A 24,838-nucleotide genomic window follows, 5' to 3' on the forward strand; every position below is an offset into this window, starting at 1 on the left:
CTCTAACCCTCAAAACTTTTTTGGCAGCACATCTTCAGTGCCAATTTAAATAAATCCCACTAGGAGTAAGAGCTGGAAGACATTGAATCTTGTTCCCAGCTCTGCCTTGTGAACTTGGAAAAATTACAACCTCTGAGCTTTTGTTCTCTCATCTGCTAAACATAGATAATGACTCCTAGATCTAGTAAAAGGGTCAATTTGAAATATATATATATACACACACACACACACACACACACACACATATATTAAAATGCTTTAAAAGCCATATAAGTGGCTAACATATTTCTATCACTGTAGCTCAAAGAGATGCCTGCCTTTTCTAAACTATAAGACTTTGTGTTTCTTCCTCTCATTTAGTATCATTATATTGCCTGAGATTGTTCATTTCCATGTGTATTTAACTTTTCCCTCCAACTTGATTGTTTGCTCCTTGAGAACTGAAACCATCAATTATACTTCCTGATATCCTGCACAACAAGATGTTTCATACAGAATAGGTACTCAAATATTTGTTGATTGATTAAAAACATTAACTCCCATGCAGAATTAACTTTTTAAATTTAATTATGGCAAAAATTATAACATAAAATTTGCCGTCATAACTATTGTAAAGTGTATAGTAAGTGGTGTTGACTATATGAATGTTGTTGTGCAACAGATCTCTAGAACTTTTTCATCCACAAATAATTCTTAATAACTATCTTCCACATCACTGTTTCCAAAGCACTTCTTTATTGATTGGGCACAAACAAGAAAAAGATACAGGACTTTCACTCTATAGCTAGGGGTGTTTGAAACAAGGTCATCAAAGATTTTCACTATGTTCTAAATTCTTCCCCCTCTCATAGAGGTTCTGCCCTAGTCTCTCCCTAACCTGTAAATCAGCCATTTTCTATAAACCTGGGAATATATGCCAGAAAAGAGGGTGCCTCTATAAAGTGCTTTCAATGAATTATTCATGTCTAGCATATAATTAACCATTTATATGAAGAAAACGATCACATTAAAATATAAACTCACTTCTCAGTTATTTGATGTTCAGAATATCTGACTTTTGTTAATTACTGAAGATAAGTACTCTTTTTCATTATTATTGCTGTAACAGCATTTTTATTTAGCTGGTATTGTGAGGACTAGAGGTGGTATATGAAATGAAATTGTCCCAGAAGAAGACTCTGCTTTAGCTATAGATATATGTGCTTCTGGAACTCTCTCAGGATAGTATGACCATATTTAACTCACAATACGTGCTTTTAGAAACAATCTACCTTTTTAAGCACAGATCTTCATCTAATGTTGTGGTTGTCAATTATGTTCAATTTATTTGGGATAAAATTTTTGGTTTTCTCCTTTGCATGAAGCCTAAAAATAAACTCTAGATGGATTTAAGATTTAAATATTTTAAACTACAAACAAAATAGGGAAAATAAAGGAGATTTTTGAAACAGTACTAGGGTAGAACAGACTTCCCCAATCATGACACAATCTCAAAAGCCATAAAGAAAAAAATTGACTTTGTATGCTGATAGACACCATAAGTAAAAATATCAGGACTTGGAAAAAATATTTACAGCATACTTATCAGACACATCTATTATATATTCAGAGCTTCATTGTATTGATAGAGAAATCTAAGGATATGAAGAAATTAATCAGGAAAGAATAAATACAAATGGCCAATAAACATACTAAAAGTCATCTTCATTATTAAATTGAAACCACATTAATTTATCCATCTTTGTCCATCAGACTGACAAAAACTTAAAAATATTGATAAAATAGTGTTGAGAGTGCAAGGGAAATGGCACTTTCATGCACTGTTGGTGTATCAATTGATAAAACCTTTTCAGAGTGCATTTTGGTAATATCAGTCAAAATTAAAGTACATATACCATTTTACCAACCAACTTCCCACTTAGGGGTTTATCCTAAAGAAATTTATACAAGTTTGCAGAAATAGATAGGTATAGAGGTGTACAGTTATGCATTACAGCATTATTTTAATAGAAAAATAATAGTGACATACTTTCCAACAAATGTGTTATTTATAACCTAAAAATCAAGTTTTTATTGAAAAAATAACAGATATGAAAGAGACTTCACAAGAATACAAAATTAAGATAATCTAACAATGATAATTAAGTAAAACAAGGGAAATGTAGTTCTTCAAAGCACTACAGATTTAGCAGTTTAAAGGCTCAGCAGTTACGAGAAACTGTTTTGATAAAGAATAATGTAGCATGCTACAGTTTAGAGCAGACCTGAAAATTGAGGGAGCTATTGCAAATCACTTGATAATAAATTAGTGACTTTTAAAAATATATAAATTCCAAGACACTGTACCCCAGAACAGCTCCTGACATCTAGTAGGCACTCAATAAATACTGGCTGAGGAAATGAATGAGGATGATATCTCCATCAGGGTTATCATAAAAATTGATGCAAAACTGCCTAAATATTAACACTTGGTGCATAGCAAGTATTAAGTAGTTCACTACTTTCCGGGGGCTTGTTGGTGCTTAATACCTGCTGCTACATTATAGGAGTTTGTTTATTTAAAACCATGTATATAGTGCTTATTATATGCTGGGTACTCTTATAAGTGTTTTACAAACACGAAATCATTCAAATTACAATAGCAGGGGGAGTACATGGTCTTCTTATCCCACTTAATAGATGAGGCAATTGAGGCAAAAGCAATTGAGCAAGTTGCCCAAGATGGCACAGCTAGACAACAGTGGTCCCTGCTCCACTGTGCCATGTTGCTTCTGGTGTGACAAAAAATTATTGAATGAACAAGTGAGAATTTACCATTTTAATATTGCACTTTTATTCCAGAGAGCTCAGAATATTTTATATTAAATCATACCTGAAAATCAATCCCACAACTTCCCTTTTAAAAACATTTTAAATGTATTATTAGTTCATTAATTGTGTTTTTTAAAAAGGCCATGGGAGTTCCTTGTTCCTGTGATGAAGTCACTGTATTTGCGTTCTAACATCATATTAATTTCCATACAAGAGTTCCAAGTTCTGAACAGAGTGACATCCTGCTCTAGAAGTGGAAGAAACATAAGGGCTTACAGGGAAATACAAAACAATGTCAAAATTATTGATGGGTAAGGTATTGTATATAAGTTTTAATCTTCCACATGACTAAAGCAAGGGATCTCCAACTTTTCCAATCAGGAATCTTTCTTCTGTAAGCTAAGCTTTGTAGACTTCTTGAGAGTTATTTTTTAGTTCTAATTTTAGTTTTAACCTTAGTTCATTCATTCATTTGCAGTATTTATTGACAATCTACTATGTGCCAGGCATTGTACTAGAGGTTAAGGATAACATGGTGAACAAAAAGACAAAGTCCTTACCCTCATGATTTCTCTGGTTTAATGGGGAAGACAATGTGAACATTGAATAAACAAAATTATTAAAATTACAGCCATGGTAAGTGCTACATACCTTCATGGAAAAGATACATGAAAGAAGGTATTAGGGGGAATTAATCTAGTGAAGGCCAGTTCTTTCCCCCTTAGAATGTTCCCTCCAGCATGGATAGCATTCCACTTCTAACTCCTACACCAGTAGCACCTCTTAAATCGTACAGCTTGCACATATTAAGCTTCAATTTCTGGAATCCACATTGATAGCCAATGTTTTCAAGAGAAAACAGCCCATTAAAAATAATGCTTTTACTTTATTATTTTATTGCTTCTAGCCCTTTTGTTCTAAAAGATAAAAACACAAAAACATCATTTTTAAAAGTCTATTTTCCATTAGTAAGATACAAGTATTTTTATCTTTGTGATTCAGTTGCGAAACGTGAAGCAAGTAAGAAATTTACTCTGAGAGTAACAGATTTTTATTAAGTTAAAGAAAGAAACAAGTATCAAAAGATGAGAAAATCAGATATATTTATTTATATATTTATTATTCTTATCCTACATAGGACAAGAATCTCCAAAGGCCGAGAGGGGAACTAGAGACAGGAACTGTGCAAAGAAGACAGCGCTGTCATAGAGGGTAAGTAGATAAAGCCAAGAGTTTTGCAGCGTCTCTTTCATGTCTGATGGACATGAGAGCCAGTACTGGGTTGCAAAGTCTCCTCTGGAAGACCATTGACCCAAGAGAGTAAATGGTGGCAGAGACAAGTGAAGTTCAGAGTTGGGCCCTCTGGTTCCCCGTGGGAGGATTGGGCTGTAACTGAGGCATGAAAGGCCCATTAGCTTCCATCAGGTTGTAGTCAGAGACAAACAGTATTGGGCAAGCTCTAGAATTACAGATGGTATGACAGCCAATAGACTTAGAATCCTTCTAGTGCCATATTCAGGATGCACCCCCTATGACACCCAGTTTCTTCCACCTGATTGGGTTCTTCATTGTATTTAGCTCACTACCTTTTATCCAGGTGCTTACTAATCAGAGCATGGTCTTCAGACCAGCAGCATCAGCATCTCCTATGTGCTTGTTAGAAGTACAAAATTTCAGGCCCCACCCTAGGGCTACTAAGTCAGCATCTGCACTTTAAGAAGATCCCCAGATTTTTCTAAGCACATTAAAATTAAGAAGCATCATTTTATCCCCATCAGCTTCTGAGACTGTAAAATAGATAAGGTCATTCCTGGCCCAACTTGCTCACAGCTTTGAACTGAAAATGCCCTAAGATTTAAAAAAATAATAAGTAAAAAGGAAAGCATTTTCAAGAGAGAAAAATGTTATACAACTATTAAACATCAAATTTATTTTCACCTGGTCAACTAGAAAGCTGTTTTCAGAGTAGACAATTGGTGACTATTTAGCTGACTCAGTTTCTATAATTGTTGTACTATCTTAAAATGCTCTAGAGTTCTGTTCTGTTTCATTTAATGTACAGAACAATGATTCTGAATCTTTGCTGTACATTAGAATTTTCAGATTTTTTCTGACAATCCAAAGCCTGAGCCCTTTCCCAAAGATTCTGATTCAATAGGGTCTAGGGTGCAGCTTGGCCATATGTAATTTTTAAAAGTTCCTCAGGTAAATCTAATGTATTGCTGGAGTTGAGAACCATTGATAGGGATGAACTGAGAGAAGAACAGAGTTAGACATATGGTGCAATAAATAATGTAGAAATGATAACAGAACAAAAAAATGGCTTGAGCTTTGCCCTTGATCTTGCAATTCTGTCTCCAGGAATCTGTCCTACAAGAATATGTGTACAAAGATGCATGTGTGCAGAGGCCCATTGCAGCATTGTTTGTAATAGCAAACATATTGGAAGCAAATTTAATATCCACCAATCGGAGTGATTCCATATAATTCAATACTGTGCTAATGTTAAAATGAATGAGGAAGACATATCTACTGCCATGAAAATATCTCCAAGATATATACTATTTAAGTTTTTAAAAGTTACATACCAATATGTGATATATAATCTCATTTATATGAAAAGATAAGTATATACATGTATATGTGTGGGGGTGTATATATGCACGCACACACACACATATACATATATATAAAAAGATGAGTAAAGAGTAGTCATCAAACTATTGACAGTTGTTACCTCTGGGAAAAGAAGTGGAAGGGAAAGGGACTTTTTTGTTGTGTAAACTTCTAAATATTTTACAGCAAGAATGTATCCACACACTGCTTGTGTAACTATCCAAAACGCATTCCAAAGCTGTTGGCTGTCATACCATCTGTAATCCTGGATTATAAACTATTTAAACTAATTATTATTTTAATATTATAATCTTGACTACATAATTTTATAATAAATAATATAGTGGCTGACAAAAATAAAACAAATCTATAATACCTACACAAAACAAAAACTGCTAGTGCACCGGGGGTTTTCATTATTAAGCCTGTCACTTCTTAACTCTGGGATTACTGGAATTGTGTTGCTCTGACGTCTCCAGATACCCTCCCATCTAGTGTTATACTTGGCATCAACTCTAACAACCTCTCTGGTTCCTCTGATAACTAACCCATGCAGGCAGATCCCACCTCTAGAAGGATCTCTACATTAGCACTTTGTAAATTCTCCCTTGTTCCACCCCTAAAAATCACTTGGAAAAACAGAAGGCCACCTACAACTCAGCCTTGCTGAGAGCCAGGTCTCCCCCATTTTAAGCAATTAAGAAAAGCATTCTGATTAAGCTATAGTATGAGGGACGTGCATCCTTTCCAGGGCAAAATTCTCAAAGTCTGCTCTGATGGCTCTTCCTCTTTGAAATGGTAATTAAGCACTGGAAGTGTATAATGAGAGAAATTACTTATGAATCTGTGCCTCTCAGCCCCAGGCCACTTCTCTTTCTCTGAGAGAAACTCAAGGATTTTACCCTAATAGCACTGGAACAAAGTCAGGGCTGAGGCAGACCTACAAAGAAGGAGGCTTCCAGCCCGGGTGGGGCCCTGCTGACAGCTCCTTAGAAACTGTCCCTCTCCTGCTCCTCCTTTCATTTCTTCAAGTTACAAAGCCTGACAGAGCTTGATGGGAGAATCAAGGCGGTAACATTCCCCGCGGCAACCAAGTCCCTGCTCATCTATCTTTGTTTGACAGATAAGGAGAGTAGATGTCACCTACAAAATGCTTCACTCACCTGAGCCAAGTGTGCCAGGACAGCCCTGTCGCCTACAGGACCCTACAGGAGGAATCCAGACAAGACCCACTGACCACAATTAAGATTTCTCTCAAAAGAAAATCATTTTAACCAGACAACCTGAAAACCAAATGTTCACTATAGTTGTCCTCAGAAAAGTACATGACACCTAATAACTCAAAGAAAGTTATGCTTTGATTTACAAAAGTCTTTTTTGGGTTATACCCTCCACCTGGTCTTTGACAGCTAGTGACCACCTAAGATCTGAGAAATCAGTCTGAGGTTCCATGCAGAATGTCTGGGTCTCCAACCTGGCCAGATTGCCAGGAAGGGGAGTGTGACAGAACAAAACAAAAACACCACTCCACCCCAGAAGGCAGTTGGGACACACTGGTATCTCAACCTCCAGTCAGTGGTTCTCAGATTTTAGCATGCCACAGAAAAGTCTGTGAAGTTTGTTTAAAATGCAGATCCGGATTCAATAGGTCTGGAGTAGGAGCAAGGAATCTGCACTTAACAAACTCTACGTGATTCTAGAGGCAGGTGATCCTAGGGCCCCACTTTGAGAAGAACCACTATTACCTGCTGCTACTTGGGGCAGGGCCTCCAGCAAGGATTCTTAATTGCATTTACAGCATATCCCTTAGCAAGAGTTCCCTCAACAAGCCCAGAACCAGTTCTCAGGAGTTGTTCCTGTTAAGGATGGAGTCAGTTGTCTCTAGGATTCTCCTGGAGGTAACAAAAGTCCCAGAGGATACTTCCAGCCACAGGGGCATCTTCTAGAGACCAATCTCTTAGAGCCCTTTCTAGAAGGCAACTCCCAACATAGTCCTGCTGAGCCTGATGCTGCCACATGGTCATACCAGCTGTTGATTTTAACCAATTTGTGTTTATTAGATCACAAGTCCTTAGACCTTGGTATTGCATCAGAATCAGCAGTGGAGCTTAATAAAGTTCTGGCCCATCCCAGAACTACCTAGGGACAGAGGTAGTCAATCAGTAGTTTAACAAGCTACCAAATGATGCGTATGCACACCAAAGTTTAAGAACTACCATCTAGAACAAAAGCAACGATCATAGAAACACTATGTTTAGAATCCAACTACTGTATTGCAAAAATAAAAATCTAAAACATTGTTAACACTGAACACAATTGGTTCTCCTTGCTCGCTTACTGTCCCTAATAAGTCTCCACTCAAGCGTTCAAATACTTTCCTAGAGGGAAAAGCTACTAGACAGCTGACTTACTAAGTACAGATATTCTGTGGTTTTAAGAAAATCTATACTCAGAAGTCTAAACTTTTAAAATTAGAAATTTTTTTATCAGTATAAAAATTAAAGTGATAATATTTACTATGTTCTTGTTATGTGCCAGGTACTGCTCTAAGCATTTTTAGGTGTTAAAATAGTTGATGTTTATTGAGCACTTGCTTTGTAATGAAAAAGATTATTTCCGTTAGTCCTTCATTTCCTCTAAGCATTTTAGATGGGATAACAGATGAGAAAACTAAGACACAAATAAGTTATTTGCCTAAAGTTGCACTAGTGTTAAGCAGTAGAGTCCAATTCTTAACCATTATGTCACCTCGCTTATTAATAACAAACAATAGTGCTTTATTGAACAAATATCTAAAACTATTAAGTGTCAGTATTGGGAGTTATGTTTAAGTATTGGGGGTTATGTCCTAAGTATACAGTGACAAACAGGACAAATATGCTCCCTGCTTTCTCATGAAAGCAAACTCATGAAGCATGCTTCTAACTGCCTCCTCATCTCTCTCCTTGTGTATCCTGCCATATCTTTGGTTTAGATATGCTTTTGTTCTACTAAAGAGTGTCCCCTAAGGCAGAGCTGTCCCCATATATAGTTCATTAGAAAATTCTTAGGATTTCTTTTCAGAAGTCTTCCCATGTGGCCCAAGAGCACTTAAACAAATCCAGGAACCACTCTGGGTATCCATAATTCTCCAAGAAGAAACCAAACATTAGTAATGATCTTATTGCCTCCAACATGTCTGTCTTCTCCAAAAGACAGATTAGTGAAAACTGTGGTTCTTTTTGTTAATTATTTATTGCCTTATTAAGGCAATAAATGCTCATTCTAAATATATATATAATTAAGTGCAGGACATATAATAGTTCAGAAATTATAAAGTAAAAATAAATTATTAAATTCCCTTGTCTGTCTCCGCCACCCCACTGCCCATAACCCCAAATAGTATTTCCCAGAAATTCCAATTTCATATATATCCTTACATGCATTTTTTATACATATAGAAATACAGATTTTTAATGAAAAAGTTCATATTATCTGTATTGTTCTGAGACTCACTTCTTAAACTACATTGTGGCCATCTCTTTATGTCAGCGTATATAGTTTTATCTTTGGTATTCTTTTCAAATACCAGTCCACTGTATGAAGGTGCAATTATTTCTTTAACAAGTCCCCTAACCAGTCCATTAGTATTGTTTCTAGTTTTGGAGGGGAGGGGTGGCACTTTTATCCTACAGAGTGTGAGGGGCCCAAAAGAATGTTGCTTGGGCTCAGTTTTGGACTGAGCATTTTTCTGAATTTTCTATTGTCTGTCCATACCTTTCCTACCTTTTTGAGCTTGTTGGATGTTTCTTCCTGCTGTTCGCTCTAATCTTGCCACTACTCAGTTTAAGGTATGTTTGTTGCTTTAAAGATCTCCTTACAGAGTCTAGGACTCGTTAGAGGAGCTAAGTTCAGCAAATAAACAAACTATTGTCCTAGCTTTACCTTCTTATTCTAGAGGATTTCAGAGACACTGGAAGAAGTTCTCTTGTTATCTGGAAATCAGCTTAAAAACCTCACCATGTTTGAACTGTGTTTTTCATCTCCTTTAAAGAGCATTCTAGATAGAGATTGACTGAATATGTTTAAATAGAAGGCATGTCCTGTAACTTCAAAGAGTTTACTGTCTCCTACAGTCTGTTGGGAGGCAGAATTAGTGTTAGAGAAACAATTAGAGAGCAGTTTAGTGCTAAATTATGTGTTACAAGCCCCTAGGCACCAGGAGTTCAGGGTAGAAAGACCTTGGAGGCATTCTGTGCCTCCAAGGGGAAGGTGGAACTAGGCAGAAGGTGGAAGGCTTTTCAAGTGCCTGGTAACTTTTCATGCCTTTTTATTATCTGACATTTTCAGTTTTTGTTTAGGATCTGCCTATCCCCATGAGAACATACATAAGCTTGATGAGGGCAGGAACTATGTCTTGTTCACTACTGACTCCCCATTTCCTAGTACATAGTGGATGCCAATGGATGTATGAATCAATCAATCAGTCAGTCATTGAACAAATGACCATGGGGTGTGTGAGGAACAGTGAGAAGACTGGCCTGTTTGAAAAGAAGTGTCCGTACTTGAGAAGTGGGAGACTCTCCAACAGACTGCCAGAGGGGCAGTTAAGTGGGCCTGTGGGAGATTCAAAACACAGGGGAAGGTGGAACCAGCTGAACAGGGAAGGGGAGCCCCTGACAATTGCCAGGGTGGGCCCTGTATAGAGTGCAGTAGGGGACTTGAATCTGAAATTAAAGCACAAAACAAATGAGACAAATTTGTTATGTACAGCCTCCTGGACTATGCTTGGTCAACTGACAGTCATATTAAAATAAAATAAAATAGATTGGTTCAGTCCTACCCTTCCTTTGCTAAGAACATAGTGAACCCAGCTGGAGTGGCTCAGTCGGTTGAACATCACCCTATGCACTGGAAGGCTGTCAGTTCAATTCCCGCTCAGGGCACATACCTGGGTTGCAGGTTCAATTCCTGGTTGGGATGTGTACCAAAGGTAGCTGATGGATGTTTCTCTATCACGTGGATGTTGCTCTCTCTCTGACTGCACACCCCCTTTCCCTCTCCCTTCCTCTCTGGGCATGTCCTGGGGTGAAGATAAAGAAAGGACATAGCGAGATGTTCATGTTATCACAGGACTTTCAGTGACACCACTGTGATTGTACTTGCTCTTTAAGCAGATTGGTTCATGGTGCCTCACCATGAGCCAGTTGTTGAATAAACATGTTTGGTTTGGTTTGGTTTGGTTTGGTTTGGTTTGGTTTGGTTTGGTTTGGTTTTTCCTACATAAACTGTTGTTTTGTACATCTTTCCATCCTATACTCGTACAATTGATTATTGGACCTAAACGCAGTGCTTCACATTACTGGCGCATCCTGTCTTATTGATTTTAGACCATCTTTCACCTCATGAAATTCATTTTAAACCTTGGTCCTATCATTAATCACAGCAGTTATTCCTCTTAGCTTGGTGGCATCCATATATATGATCTGCAATCCTCCAGGGACTTGGATGCCTTGAGATAATTTGGAGAGTTCCAAAGGGCAAGGATGTTTACCAGCGGATACACCACCAGCCATATATAAAGAAGAAATGACATTTGGCACTAGGGCTTGGTACGATGTGCAAAACTTAAGGGTAGAGTTGAGAAGGGAGAAAATGTTGGAATCCCAGGTTGAAGCAAGCCAAGGTCAGAATCTCCAGTTTAAGCAACCCAGAAATATTTCTTGTAGGAAGCAGTGTTTTAGAAATGAAAGCGGGGAAAGTAGCTTGACAGGCTTTGAGGCAGGCAGGGAGGGGGAACGGGCACGTTGTTCGGTTTACAAGCAAAATGGGGGATGAGAAAAGGATGGCCAGCTGACCTAGTCTATGAATCTCACTCCCTGGCAGGCAGATACCAATCAATTCACTTAGAACCATGGACTACCCTGAATATCCTACGCTAGCACTCAGGAGTAAATTCCACTTTGGTGTTTCAAGACGTTCCTCCTCCTTCAGCTAGTCTCCAGGCTTTTCACTGGAATTCCGTATCACTGAGTCTCCTTTGCACCTCTCCTCTCACTCTGCATCTATTGTAAAATCAATTACAATTGGCTTACATCTCCAGTTATGGGTACATTTTCCATCTGCTCCAAACATGCACACCCTTTGACTGCACCATTCCCCACTCCTCCCACCTCCCCCACCCCATCCCTTCTCCCCATTAACTTTATCTTCTTAAGCAGCTCAGGAACACAGATGTTTTCACCCTGTCGCTCCAGCACAAGGGTATTTTCCCAGTCTCTCTGTGTGTATGCTCCAGGCACCGACTCTCGGGGAGGGAGAGAGTAAATGTTTTCATTCCAAACCCTCAGGGTCAGGTCTTGTTTGTCTAAACTGTGTTTGTTGCCATAATTATCAGATTAGCTGATCTCTGGCAGCAAGTTGGGGGGCAGGAGTGGGGGGAGTATTAACCCTTTGAAGGATGGTTGCTATGCTTTGTCATGGGAATACAGTGGGGAGGAGCTGTCATTTCTCTCCTAACCTGGAAGATTTGGCTAGAATTCTTTTTGCCAACCCTAAAGGCCTCAGTTAACAGTCTGCTCTGAGCCAATCCAACCATCCAATGGGCTCCACTGCTGGGATCCAAAAGGCATTTAGCAGAGATGGAGGGTTGAAAGGGCATCTCTCCAGGGATCCACTGGAAAAAGAAAGAAATGGAGCTTAAAGAGGATCTGGATAAGTAACTCAACAAAGGGTATGGGTGTCTCCCAAGCCAAATAAGGAAACCAGGAGTATGCCCTGGAGGTCTTCAGTTTGTCCATCAACCTTCCCTCTTAGCATAAATGCAGTGAGACTAGCAGGCCCCCATTTAGGTTTGTTTGGGGTTTTCTGTTCCAAAGAATATGAAAATAATTTTTCACCACTGCTGTTAAAAAACAAACAAAAAACAGCAGTTCCCTCCCTTGTTAAGCCATTCCCATACTTTTGTTATCAGACTCAAATGGCTGGTCATTTCAAGATTTCCTCATCTGTCCTTGCCTCTCACCCACAGCACCATTGAACTTCTGTCTGGTCTCCAAAGAACCATAAATGCAGAAATAGTTTTCTCTCTTTAACTTTAAGATTATCTTTTACAAATGAATAAATCTTGTCTCCTCAAAAGTATTGTAGGCTCTTATAGAATAAGAACTTGCTTGAGTCCTATGCATTGGTTACTGGTGGAGGATCTAAATAAGGGGTGCTTGGTAAATACCTTTGTTGATAACATTTTTCTAAGCTTATTGTTTTCCATTTCTCACCTTTGCTGCTTTCTGTTTTGTGTTTGTTTTGGGGGTTTTTTTGGTTGGTTGATTTTATTGTTTACAGATCCTTTATTTCTGGAATGGTCCTCCAATTCAAACTCATCAATTCAGTCCCTCCTCTTCACTGCACACACACACCCGCACACACACACACATGCACACACGCACGTGCACACACGTGCGCACGCACACACACACACACACGGGAAGGGGGGAAGAGGGAGAGGAGAGAGACAGAGGAAAAAAAAGCTAACATTTACTGAGGGGCTATATACCTAGCACTATGCAAACATATTCCATGTGCTTTTCAAATATCTTTTTTGAAATCCGCATTGGCTTGTGAGATAAGAACTATCACATGGAAGGAAGGGGAGACCCAGGGATTACATCACATAAACACGCTCCCAGGATTCTAAGTGGTAGAATGAAGGCTGAGCCCCAGGTGTGTGTCACCCTAAAATCCAAACAAATTCCATCTTTCTAGTTACTGGAAGAGGAGGAAAAAGTTCAGACAATTAGGGAAAGTACCCTTTTGCCCAGAACCTAACTAAAAATCAACCAGTCTCTCTTCAGTATTTTTTCCCAACCAGTTCAACTATAATAATATCTGTGGTTGGTTGGTGGTTTTTTTTAAAGAAGCTCAAATCCAATAAACAAATTTTAACCAATATTTTATACAATAAAATAGTTTGGAATTGCCTTAGCATTAGTTATAAATTGAATTGGACTATTTCATGTCCATGTCCATACTATTTATAAAGCTGTCATTACTTGAAGGCAAATATGACTTTAAAATATTCTATGTAGCCCACACACTGATGCACCAAACTCAAATTGAAAAAAGAGCTCCTGACGTAGAATATTTCCATGTTCTGAGAGGACAAAAGTCTCTTCTCTCTACTGATGTTGCCAGACTGGTTCTAAATGTGGAGAGTGCATAGACAAGGGTCCTTGGGAAGAAATGTTCACAAACAGAATAGGGTAGGAGTTTCCATGTCATGTTCCTGAGCTATCCTAGGAGCAGACTTCAGGTGGATTTCCATGGAAGTGAACAGCCTGCCAGACAGCTCTCTTCTCTCCTGCCAGAGAAGTGTTCTCTTTAACATGCAGCCAGCCCCTTGTTCTGCCCGAGGTCCACTTCTCCCTGATACCTGCTCTCCTGCTGCCTCCTTTGTGGGAGGGTAGCTTAATTTAAGTTTTTTATTTATTGTTGACATTATTATAGATATGCCCCATTCCCCCTACCCTTACCCACCTCCACCTAGCCCCTGCCCTTCCACTGCCTTTTATATCCTTCACCATAAGCCATGCAAGAGAAAGATCCGACAAATTTTGACTAGGTCAACTGAACTGTGTTTGTCAGTTGTTCTGATAAGAGAGTCCATAGCAGAGAAGTTAAAATGACTGTTTTATTCCCGATCCAGAAACCTCACTCGAACTTGAAGAGAAGTTCACTTGGCTACATTAGAAAAGCTTTAAAAATAGACTGGGAAATGGAAGGAGAGATGACACAAATGCCTGGACAGAAATTCAAAGAAAGGCTCATTTAAAAAGATAGGAAAAATAGAAAGGTGATTTTGGGCACCTTGTGGCAGACTATTAGCCACATGTAGAGCAAAACGAGGCAGATTCTTACCAAAAAATTTCAAGTTCCTAAAATACCTTACTTGATCCTGGCTATGAATGATGAGCCTGTTGTTAATAAGATATTTGAGATCCCACTCTACCACTAATAACTGTGTGACCTAAACTGAGGCATACACCCTCTCTGGGACTTATCCAGAAAGTTGGGGATTGGACTAGATGACTAGATTCCATCTTTTGTTGGTGTGCCATCATATTCTGGACTCCTATACAGAAGCAAGTAGTAAAAATTGTATAGAGAAATCATGTTTTCTTAATTTAATATATGCAAAATGCTTGGAACAATGACTGGCACATAGTAATTCCATAGAAGTGTTAGCTATTATTACTATACATGATGATGAGGTTGATGGGGAAGGACTCATGCACTACAAACACATTTTTACCTCCACATCTGTAAATTTTAAAAAGAAAGTAATCCAGTATTCTAGTAACTTAAAAGCCCTTTCTCTTGCAAAGGTCTTGATAGGGGGATGACCTGTGGCTACTGAAAATTGAGAATATCATTCATGAAAAGATAGTTTGCTAAGCAAACAACCACCATGACCAAACGCAGGAATGTTTTCTTTGAAAATTCAGCTTTCTTATTTAGCCATGGAATGAATTGGGCTGCCTTGGAAAGTAGTGTGTTTCCCTTCCCTGGATTCAGGGATGTCAGGTAGCTGGATAGACTGCATTGTCTTTGAAGGATCTTTCTGTCAAAGTCTCTATAATTCCAAAACTAAACCTACTCAGAATTACTAAGCGTCCCAATGCCCGTGGGCAGTAGAGTAGCAGAGGCTGGGCTTCAGCCAGAATACTTAGTCCTGTAAGAGCATAATATCAGCCTGGAACATCTTGCACCTTAAATGGTGAATCTGTGTCTACTAACCCTTTAGTTGAAAGGTGATTCATGAAGCATATTACTGAGCAGTATCCTAGTTCATTCTGTCTTTTCAGTGCTGACACTAAGAATGAAAGTACTAAGGGAAAAACAGAGTCACATAAAAAGAGAAGGGCCAGACCCAGAGCTTTGGGTTTTGTTTTTTTTTTAGCTTTTCCTACTTAATTTGGGCTGAAGATGTAGACCTGAATATGAGTAGAACCTCATATGCAGTATTAGAGCAAGATGAATGGCAAATAAGACAGGGAAATAATTAAAAGAACAGAAGGTTAAAAGGGCAGGAGATAGAGAATGGGAGAAGCAGAGGAAGAGAAAATAAGGAAATGAAGGGACTTGTTTTAAAAAAAAGTTTATGCTGTGAATGAAAGAAAAATATAAAGAGACAACATTTAAAAAGGACAGGGATTGCAAAGGAAGAAAGATGGTAACCTGCATCAAGTATGAAGAAAACTAAGTGGAAGGGAGTAATTAGGGTTAAAGAAGAAGTCTATCATAATTTAATCTGGGTTACCTACGGGAGATGATAGCTGCCTCTTTGCAAGAGATTCTCAGCAAGAGAACTCAGGATCTGGAGGAGAGACCTCCTGTCTACTCCCCAAGGATTGTACAGTATAACATTGATCAGTTGTCAACAATGGAACTAGAAGCAAAGCTTCCAATAAACCACCTTAGAGCCTTTACCTCTGCCTTTCCTCAGAGGGCTCCCTTCCTTCCTCCCTTCACTTCTCTCCAGTCCCTTCTTGACATCACTGTTACCACTCTTAATTGACTGTGGGATGGTTGTTCGGAGAACCTTCAGTGCCTTCCAGTCCTCCAAGTCATCAATTCTCTACTTCTGCTTTCATATCTCTTTCTTTTCTTTCTATGCTGTCTCCTTTACTGGGATCTGAGGTTCAGGAAATAATGTAAGGATATGCAATGGGTGCAGGGACGACTCACATGACAACTATATTGCTATGGCTCAGCTATCCCTTTTTCTGGTTACACACACACACACATACAAGTTGGTTTCAGGTCCACAGAGAAGTTGCTTGGTATCAGGTTTAGACATCATTGGAAGCAAAAAAAAATGTTTTAAAATAACTGAATGTTGTTTTATTAACAATGATAATGAACTAAGTAATTTAATGAATAGTTTAAGATAAAACCATAGAACCTGCCCTTGAGGAGCTCATAAACCAAAAGTGGTAGCTTCAGGTCCCTATAGTTCAGTAGTAATCATCACTGCCTGGTATTGAACACCGAGGTGCTGGGTATAATGCTGAGCACTTTGCAAATCACTTTCTTCCAGTTGTTTAATCCTCATAACATCCCAGTGAGGCAGGTACTATTGTTGCCACCCCCACTTTACTGATGAGGAAGTGGAAGCCTAAAGGTTAAATGATTTACCAATATCACTCAACCTGTGGCAGACTGAAACTCAAATATGCTTGGAGGCACCTTACTAGACAGCCTTTGAGAGTCTGCCTTTTGCATCAGCCAGAATCCATTTAATGGCTCAGGACTGACTACAAGAGGAGTGAGGTCCCCACATTCATCTCACCCCTATTTCAACACTTATTTTGAGGATTTGTGCTTGAGAGCCACTCCTATGAGCCCTTTCTGACTGTGTCACCTGTGATCCAACCTGCTTTAACCTGTCTGTTCTCTTACCTGTCTGAACCTGCAGATGCCCACACTGAGGGATCCGTGTCCCTGGGTTCCTCCTTTTCCCTCCTCTCCAACAACCCATCCACAACCCTAACTGCATCAAACCTTCCCAGCACTGGTGGTGTTACCCCAACTACCTGTGCATGCCTCTGACCTTTGGGGCTCCTATCTGTGCTGTTTGTCCCCTTCCTAAACCACGTGAATGACTGAGTCAAGCAACATAAACCTCCTTCAAGACATGAAGTCCTGCTCCCTGGAATCTTGCCCTCCAATCCAGGTATGGTGTCTTCAAGTGCTTTCTGCCCAAGCAATGGTCCAATAAAACTTTTCACTTGGCCTCTAAGCTATTTTGGAATTTAAAATCACTAGCTTGGGAGATTATGCTAAGTATTCATGTAATCAGGATTTGCACACAGAAAGGACAGAAATGTTTTCATATAACAGCTATTAATATGGTTGTTACAAATCGTATCATCAATTTTTACTTTCTCTAACAATACTTTTTTTTATCCCAGTTTGAGGATTACAATTATCTGAAAATAATATTAAAAATATAATTCAGACTTTTTATTTTTTTAAACCAACCTTTCATTTCTTCCAAATTCCCCCACCCTACCTTCCCCACTCCCTCCAGGCATCCCAAGCGGCACAATGTGTATGAGTAGGGCCAGGCATCCTATGAATACTCAGTAAATATTAACTATCTGGCTGTCTAAATGAATTATCTATTGGCCTCTGGTACAAGAGCTTTCTCTGCCTCTCAAATTCACATCACTTCCTCTCCTTTTACTAACATGGGCATTCATGCATTCAGTTCAAACAGTCACTTACTTAGGGCTGTTCTGGCCCCTGCAAATGCACAGCCTGGTAACGGTACAAGACGGTACGAGAACAAGTGCCCACATGAGGGCTGCAGCAATGGGCAAATGAAAAGAACATGGGCCTTGACCACAGCAGACCTGGGCTCAAAGGCTGCCTCTTCTGTAAGATTGGAATATTGACACCTTGGCTGGTAGGGTCGTGGATAACAGCAAACATTTGGGGAGGTTGTCGAGCACTGTGTTCATTTACCTCTTCAGTCCTTCCTAATGCCCTACATAAGAGGGAAATGACACTTGGAGGGGCACAACTATTTGCCCAGCCCCAGGCCTCACAGCTAGTGGGGGCACTGCTGGAATTTGAACACACTCTTAACTCCCTTGTAATACCTGGTTTGTGGGAGTGGCCTTGAGAATTAAACTCCTGTCAGTTCCTTTCACACTATGTGTTCCATGTGTCAGCTTCCTCACCCCTTGTCAGGAGAGAAGGTCACTAGGTTCCAGGTATGGAAATTGGCCATGTTACTTTAATGCTGGAGAGATGTAAAGGTTCCTTCTCTGAGGACAATGGTCCATTTGTTCCTCAGACCCATTGTTGGCCCAGAAAGAATGAAGGAATCAGGATTCTGCTCCCTTCCCCCTAAGGGGTTCGGGGATGCAAATGGGGAATGAGACTGTGGCCAGATCAACCTAAAGCCACTCTGGAAGGACAGCAGTTAAATTATGAAGAGGATCCTTCCTCTGTGGACATCTGCTCTGATGCATTTAGCTTTCCTGGTTGCAGTTTGGTTTGATCCCATCTTACATTCACAGTAAATGTTCCTTTACTTTTGAAAAGTGCTCTCCTTGTCCCTGTTCAAAAAAGGGAGGAGAGGGATTTGTCTCCAACCAGGTTGGCTCAAAGAGAGGATCGAAGTGTCCTTTGGGTTAGGTAAGGTGATAGTAGCAGAAGTGAGGGAAGTGAGAGGAACTTGGCAGATGGAGAGGGGAGAAGGTGAGAGGTGAGTCATCTCTTAGTTCAGGGGATTCCACCACCAGCTCTTCCCAGCAGGTTTGTTCAGTTCCCTACAAAAGGTAGTCAGTGCTCCAGAAGATCAGAAATGGAGATATTCTAATGCCCTGGAGTAAAAGGAAAAGAGTGGGTGGAGGCAGCAAAGCACAGAAAGACATTACAAAGCTTTGGAACCAAGGACACCAACTTTGAGCAGGTTACTTAACCTCTCTGCACATCCCCGTGTATACTGGTGATGATATACAGACAACCCAGTGAAATCATGTTCATTAAAGTCACCTCCTGGCAGAGGAGGTGACTGTTGAGAGCCTGAGGAGAGATGTAACACTCAGACCACAGCCCCACTAAGTGGTGGAATTCGGCTTTTGGTAACTCTAATAGCTACTCAAGTTAACAAAATTAGTCCACTGGAAAAGAAAAGGGAACTGCAAAAAAACCCCACAAAACCCCATTATCAAGGATGGCAGAAATGGAAAGGAACATTTTAGAAGAAAAAAATATATTATAAATCTAGAAAAAAATCTAAAGTACCTCAAGAGAAGATCTAAATTTAACCCTAAAAAAAAAAGCCCAAGTGCCTGGAGTGGGGAAAAACTTTGCTCACTGTTCAATAAGGTATTTATAGTAGAAATAGAAACGGGCTTTTAAAAAATATGATGGTAAAAGTAAGGTTAAAAAAGGAGGTTTAGGTGAGGTCATGGGGGTTTCCTTAGTAGCTTTATAAGAAGGGACACCAGAGAGCCTCTCCCTTCCTCCCCTCCCCCTCTGCCATGTGAGGACATAGTGAGAAGGAGGTTGTCTACAAGCTGGAAAGAGAGTCCTCCCCAGAACCTGACCATGGCAGCCCCATGCCTCTGAAATGGTCTTACAAGCAAGCTGCCTTTGGGGGCCCTGACAGTGGTAACATCACCTAAATAAATGAAGATGAGAGAGAAGTCAAGGAGGAGGGGAAGGAGGAAAGAAGAGGTGAGAGGCAGAGTGGTAAAGAGCAGTACTCCTCACTCATTTCCACCAGAACAGCAGAAAAAGCACTGGACTCGTTTTTAAATCCAAGTTCATTTTCTGATTTCAGGTATTCCTAGCCATATGACCTCATAAGATCACTCACCTTCCTTAAGCTACTCTTTCCTCATGAGTAAAGGGAAGATGACATCTTTTCTACCACTCTTAGAGGGCTGTCAGTCACCAAGGAGTTAATATGGGAGAAAGGATTTAGGGACTAGGAAACTCTGACTCCTTGGCCCTGTAAGGTGGTATCAATATTATTCCAATACCATTTTGGAAGTTTCCCCAGCCCAGGTTAATTGATTCTAGGACTAACCTTTACACTTCATCCTGATACCTTTTCGTCCAGTCCTTGCACCTGTGCAAGGAAGAGGCGTGCAGGAGGCAGAAAGAATGAGGAGGGGCTATTTATAATCTGCTGTCATTAGGGGAGGGAGAGAAGTCATCTTATTCTCATGTGACTCTATGTCTCCTAGTTCACCTCATTTCTACATCTTTCATCTTTAGTATGAAATCTCAAACTTCCCTATTCAAAGGAATGTCAAGCCTGTACCTTTTGTACTTGCCTCATGAACAAATCACCTAAGATACAGGGTAGAGCAGGAAAGACAAGTTGGTTTTATCTTCAGCACCAGCTCTGATTCATTGCTCGCTTGGAACACTGTAGTAGGAAGTAAAAACTACTCAGTGGGAAAGATTGTAAAGATTGTAGAGATCAATTTGAGATGTCTGCCATTGGCACAGGGAATGAGAACTGGCTACCCCTGGTTCAGAGGCTCAAGATGAGTCAACTCTAAAAATGCAGCAAATATTGAAACCTGGAAGGTTTTCAGAAAAATCTCAAATGTGGGAGATTTCATCCTGGGGTCTTACACCCCTGGGACATTTAAAAAGTCAGAATCAATGGCTATGTCTGTTTTTAATAATATGAAGGGCCAACTCCTTACTGATGATACGGTTGATAAGGTTAACTAAATGTCACGTTTCTTTCCTTTTGGATAGAAGAGTATCAAGTCCATTCACTAACCCTGCATGTATCATGTTAGTCACTATGACTTACATTTGTTGAAATCAGAGAAATTTTTGGAATGTTACTGGTCAACCTGACAGTCCAGCATTGAACCCATGAGCGATCATGAACATGAATACAGAGTGAAGACCTAAGGTAAGTGACTGATTGCAGAGAACACTTGATGATTACAAGGTTGGAAATCAGTGTTCTAATGAACTCTGGTGTCAATCTTAATGCAAGTGCTTTAAATCCTACCCCATATTTCTGAGAATCTAGGGGTTTCGGGTTTGGATGAACGCTCTACCAGTTTATTTCTATTTTAGCATGTGTTACTTGAGACTTTAAAAAAAATAACAAACAGCTTCCATTAAATAATTAAATGTCTTTTTGTTGTGGAATTCTAAAAGGTTTAGCACTGTGTACATGTACTGAATTTAAGCTTTTAGGAATTCATTTTACCACTTTAGTGCTTTCAGTTTGCTTGAAAGTAGGCCCTCCTGGGTGAAAGGTCCGATTGGTGTTTAAAAGCTGTCAGTTTACCTTCATCTGCTCTTTAGGCCACTAGACTTCCTGGCTATGTAGAGTGTGTTTGTTTAGTTTTAGTCATGTCCTATTGTGCTACAAGAAGCCACACAACAACAAGAGGCATACTGATAAAATAATTTGGGAATTTCTTATTCTATGTATTATTTTTTCCTGAGTATCTTTGGGGGCTACTTTTATTTCTATGTTTTGAGCTTCCCTTGCAAATGAATTCTTGCATTTTAAGTAATAGCCATTGAAGACAGGGCTATGAGATAGGTAACATTTTAAAAAGAACCCCTTGGAGAGTGACATGGAGGGCTGGGGAGGCCTATCCTGGGGGATGAGCATGAAGGAGATTATAGGCCATTGGGTCTCTCCAAGAGCAAGGGGGAGGAGGTTCTAGTAGTAAGGAGCCTCTCTATTGGTACTTCCTGTTCCCCACTTTCTTTTCCTCATTCGCTTAAATTTTTCCTTCCTCTCTTTGTACCCCTTTCTCCTTTGCCTTCCCTTTGTGTTTCTTTCCTTCCCCTTATTTCTAATTTCCCTTCCATTCTCCTGCTTTTTCTGGTCCCCTTCTTTCTCTCCTCCCCATCCCTTCTTTTCTGTGTTATCTCCCATTCTCTTCCCTTTTGTGAAAACCACTTTCCATTTATGGCATCAAACTGTGTTTCCTAAAGTGTGTTCCGCCAAGTGCTAGATCTCTGAGATGCATTGAGGAAAATTTTTAAAATGGGGGGGAGGAGCTGGATCTGTGGTTTAGTGAGCTGAGAAAATATTGCATAGCCGCATCCCCCTGGTCCTCCATTAGCATTTGACAGGTTCTGAGAAATCCTGCTGTGAAGAGACTGGTCAACTTGGCTTATCCCACTCTTCCCCAAACCTCCCTGACCTCAGGGCCTTCTTCCTCCAAATAAATGAATCTCACTGAGAATATGTTTTGAAAGACCCCCTAGTAGAGGCTCTTGTCCTGGCTCACCGTGGAGCTGCAGAGCACTGACTGCATCCAGCTAAACCTAGTGTCAAGATGTCTTCTCACTTGTCTGAGCTTTTCTCAAGGCTATCACAGCCCACAGCTCCTTTTCTATTCATCCCCATCACTACCCAATGTTGCAGCTACCTACCACTCAGACTGGCAAAAGTTCCACATGGCTCTCCTCTTGTGTTAAATGCTTATGGTTGGGTGCCCTTTTTTTCTTTTTCCTAACAAATTGTCAAAGAATATTTTTTAAGAAGAATATGCAGCATGGCAGAGATACAAGCAGGGGACTGTGTTTGATTTCCTGCTGGTGGCAATATAAGTTGGTATAATCATTTGGGGGGTAATTTGACAATATGTAGCCCAAGTCTTAAAATTCTAAATTTGGGACTTATGAAAATAATTTAGGATGTAAGCAAAGATTTAGCTACAAGGATTTTTTTTACTGGAGTGTTGTTTATAATTGTAAAAACTTGGAAACAACCTGAATGTCCAACTGTGGGAGACTTTTGAGCAGACTGTGGCACATTCATATGATGGGGCAGCCCCTATACATAGAGTTTTAGGAGAATATAAAATAGGTGCCCAAAATTAATTCTGTGCAAAAAATATACATATGTACAGTGTGAACCATGTTTGCAAAATGAACATTCACTGAATGTGATATATACATATAAATATGTAAAAGCTAGAAAGACTATTCACCAAAAATTGGCAATAATTATCTCTTGCTGGGTAGTGGAATTTCAGTGGTTCCTTATTGATCTGTGCCTTCTGATTTTTATATAAAGAGCATGTGCTTTTTGTATATTAAAGGGGAACAAGTTAGAAAAACTAACAAAAATGGTTGGTGACCCTAGACAAGCTTTGTAACCAGTGGAACCCCCAGATTACTCCAAATAGGGTCCTATCAACACCAACTGGGACTTTTCTGCCTCCTGGGGGGTAAGTGCTTCATGAGGAAGGTCAAAGAGAATGTCAACCTTCTTTCTGCTATCTGAGGGCATCTGGATACAAGAACTGACTTCTATGTTGTGATGCTGCAATTTACTGGGGGGGCGGGGGGGAGATCAACACACCCCACCATCTATTTATTTAATATTAAAAATAATATTTCACTGAGTTTGGCTGGCGTCAGCTCGAGCAGTTACTCATACAGGAATTCAAACAAAAGCAGCATTGGCGCCAGGCCAGTGGGCTGGTGCTGGGTGGTCCATGTCCATCCTTAGCCCAGAGGAGCTCCTAGGCTGCTTTCAGACCTGCTTCGGGTTGGGAAGATGATGTATTCATTTATTTATTAGAAATGTTTTAACAGGAAATGCTAATAGTTTGCATTTAGGGAAAATTGCCTTGGCGACAGCTGGAGGAACCCAGCAGACGTGGCTGGGGAGGAGATTGTTGCTCTTGGCCTTAGAGCCGGATTGGGGCCTGGTTAGGAGTCTACAACGCAGCCCAGCACACAAAGTTCGCTGAAAAGATCCCAGTTGCTTTGCACCAGGACCAGGGCCATTCTTTCAGCTGCCTTATTTCCCTTCTCTGTTGCCATTTGTTTCTTAGAAACCTAAAGATGTATTTTCGATGTGACTGTGAACACAGTTGGCTCTGCTAGGAATGAACAGGCCCTGTGTACACAAACCTCCAGGCGGGAGGGAGCATGGGAGCCAAGGTGTAAGCAAGCACATGTGTAACTTGAACCCACTTTTAGTGTGACTGTGGGCTGGTGGAATCATGTATGAGTTCAGGGGTTATATGTGCACATCCGTTCTGTGTATGAGGATGAATGAAAGACAAGTGTTTGCAGGGGATTTCAGGCGTGTCCTCAAGCTCCAGGGTACATTCCAATGTTCGATCACATTCATGAGTAATTGTGCGGAGCCCAGAGAGAAAATGAAATCCAGAGGGGAGTAGGAGCCAAGCTCAAATGTATGTATATGAGAGGAACGTGAGCAGGTTTGTATAGTTTTAAAAGAAACTCTTCTAGCTGTTTGGAAGAGTGTAGAACTTCACTCACAGGGGGAAAGGTGTGGCCACAGTCTGTGGGGAGTGGGGTCCAGTGTCTAACCCAGTCTGGCACGACAAAAGGGCTGTTCCTGTGTTTCCAGATAACAATGGAGGTGAAGCCTGACCCTGGAAACCAGTCAAGATTCCCAGAGATAAACCCTGGGCAGCAAGAACACTGTCAATGAAAAGAAACTGACCTTTCGCCTTCTGGAGTCACAGAATTCCCACAAAAGCCGTGTCCTCATCAGCTCTGGCAGGCCTCGCCACCCGGCCCCAGATTTCGACGCCAATTCATAAACAGCACACAGGGAGCTGCTGGAGTCGCTGAGGAGGGGGCTGTGCTAGAAGTCAGCACATCTCCACCCCCGGGACCTCGAAAGACAGGATCCCCCTGCTCTCCATTTTCCTCCAGGCTCACAGAATTATGAGAGAGCCCCTTAGAGTATTTTACTCTGACAGTGTGGTCTGGGCTGCTGCTGCTGAGCCTTCCACCTGAGAGAAATATGCTGCTCAAAATCCGAACTGAGCCTTGGGAAGGCTTGCACAGCCTTGGAAGAGAGGCAGAAAGTCTCAGGACGGGCGGTAGAAGTCTTGGGGTGCGATGAGGAAGAGCAGGGTGAGGAAGC

General features: G+C 40.4%; 1 long non-coding RNA gene across 1 annotated transcript; it reads left to right on the plus strand.

The window, feature by feature from the left end:
• On the plus strand, nt 1-24,491 carry LOC107542664 (uncharacterized). Its single transcript, XR_015715626.1, has 3 exons — nt 1-500; nt 3,950-4,023; nt 24,314-24,491. It is a non-coding gene; the product is annotated as an uncharacterized LOC107542664 (long non-coding RNA).
• The last annotated feature ends 347 nt before the right edge of the window (nt 24,492-24,838 follow it).

Source organism: Miniopterus natalensis, chromosome 14 (assembly GCF_054644295.1).
Source record: "Miniopterus natalensis isolate mMinNat1 chromosome 14, mMinNat1.hap1, whole genome shotgun sequence".
Taxonomy (NCBI): domain Eukaryota; kingdom Metazoa; phylum Chordata; class Mammalia; order Chiroptera; family Miniopteridae; genus Miniopterus; species Miniopterus natalensis.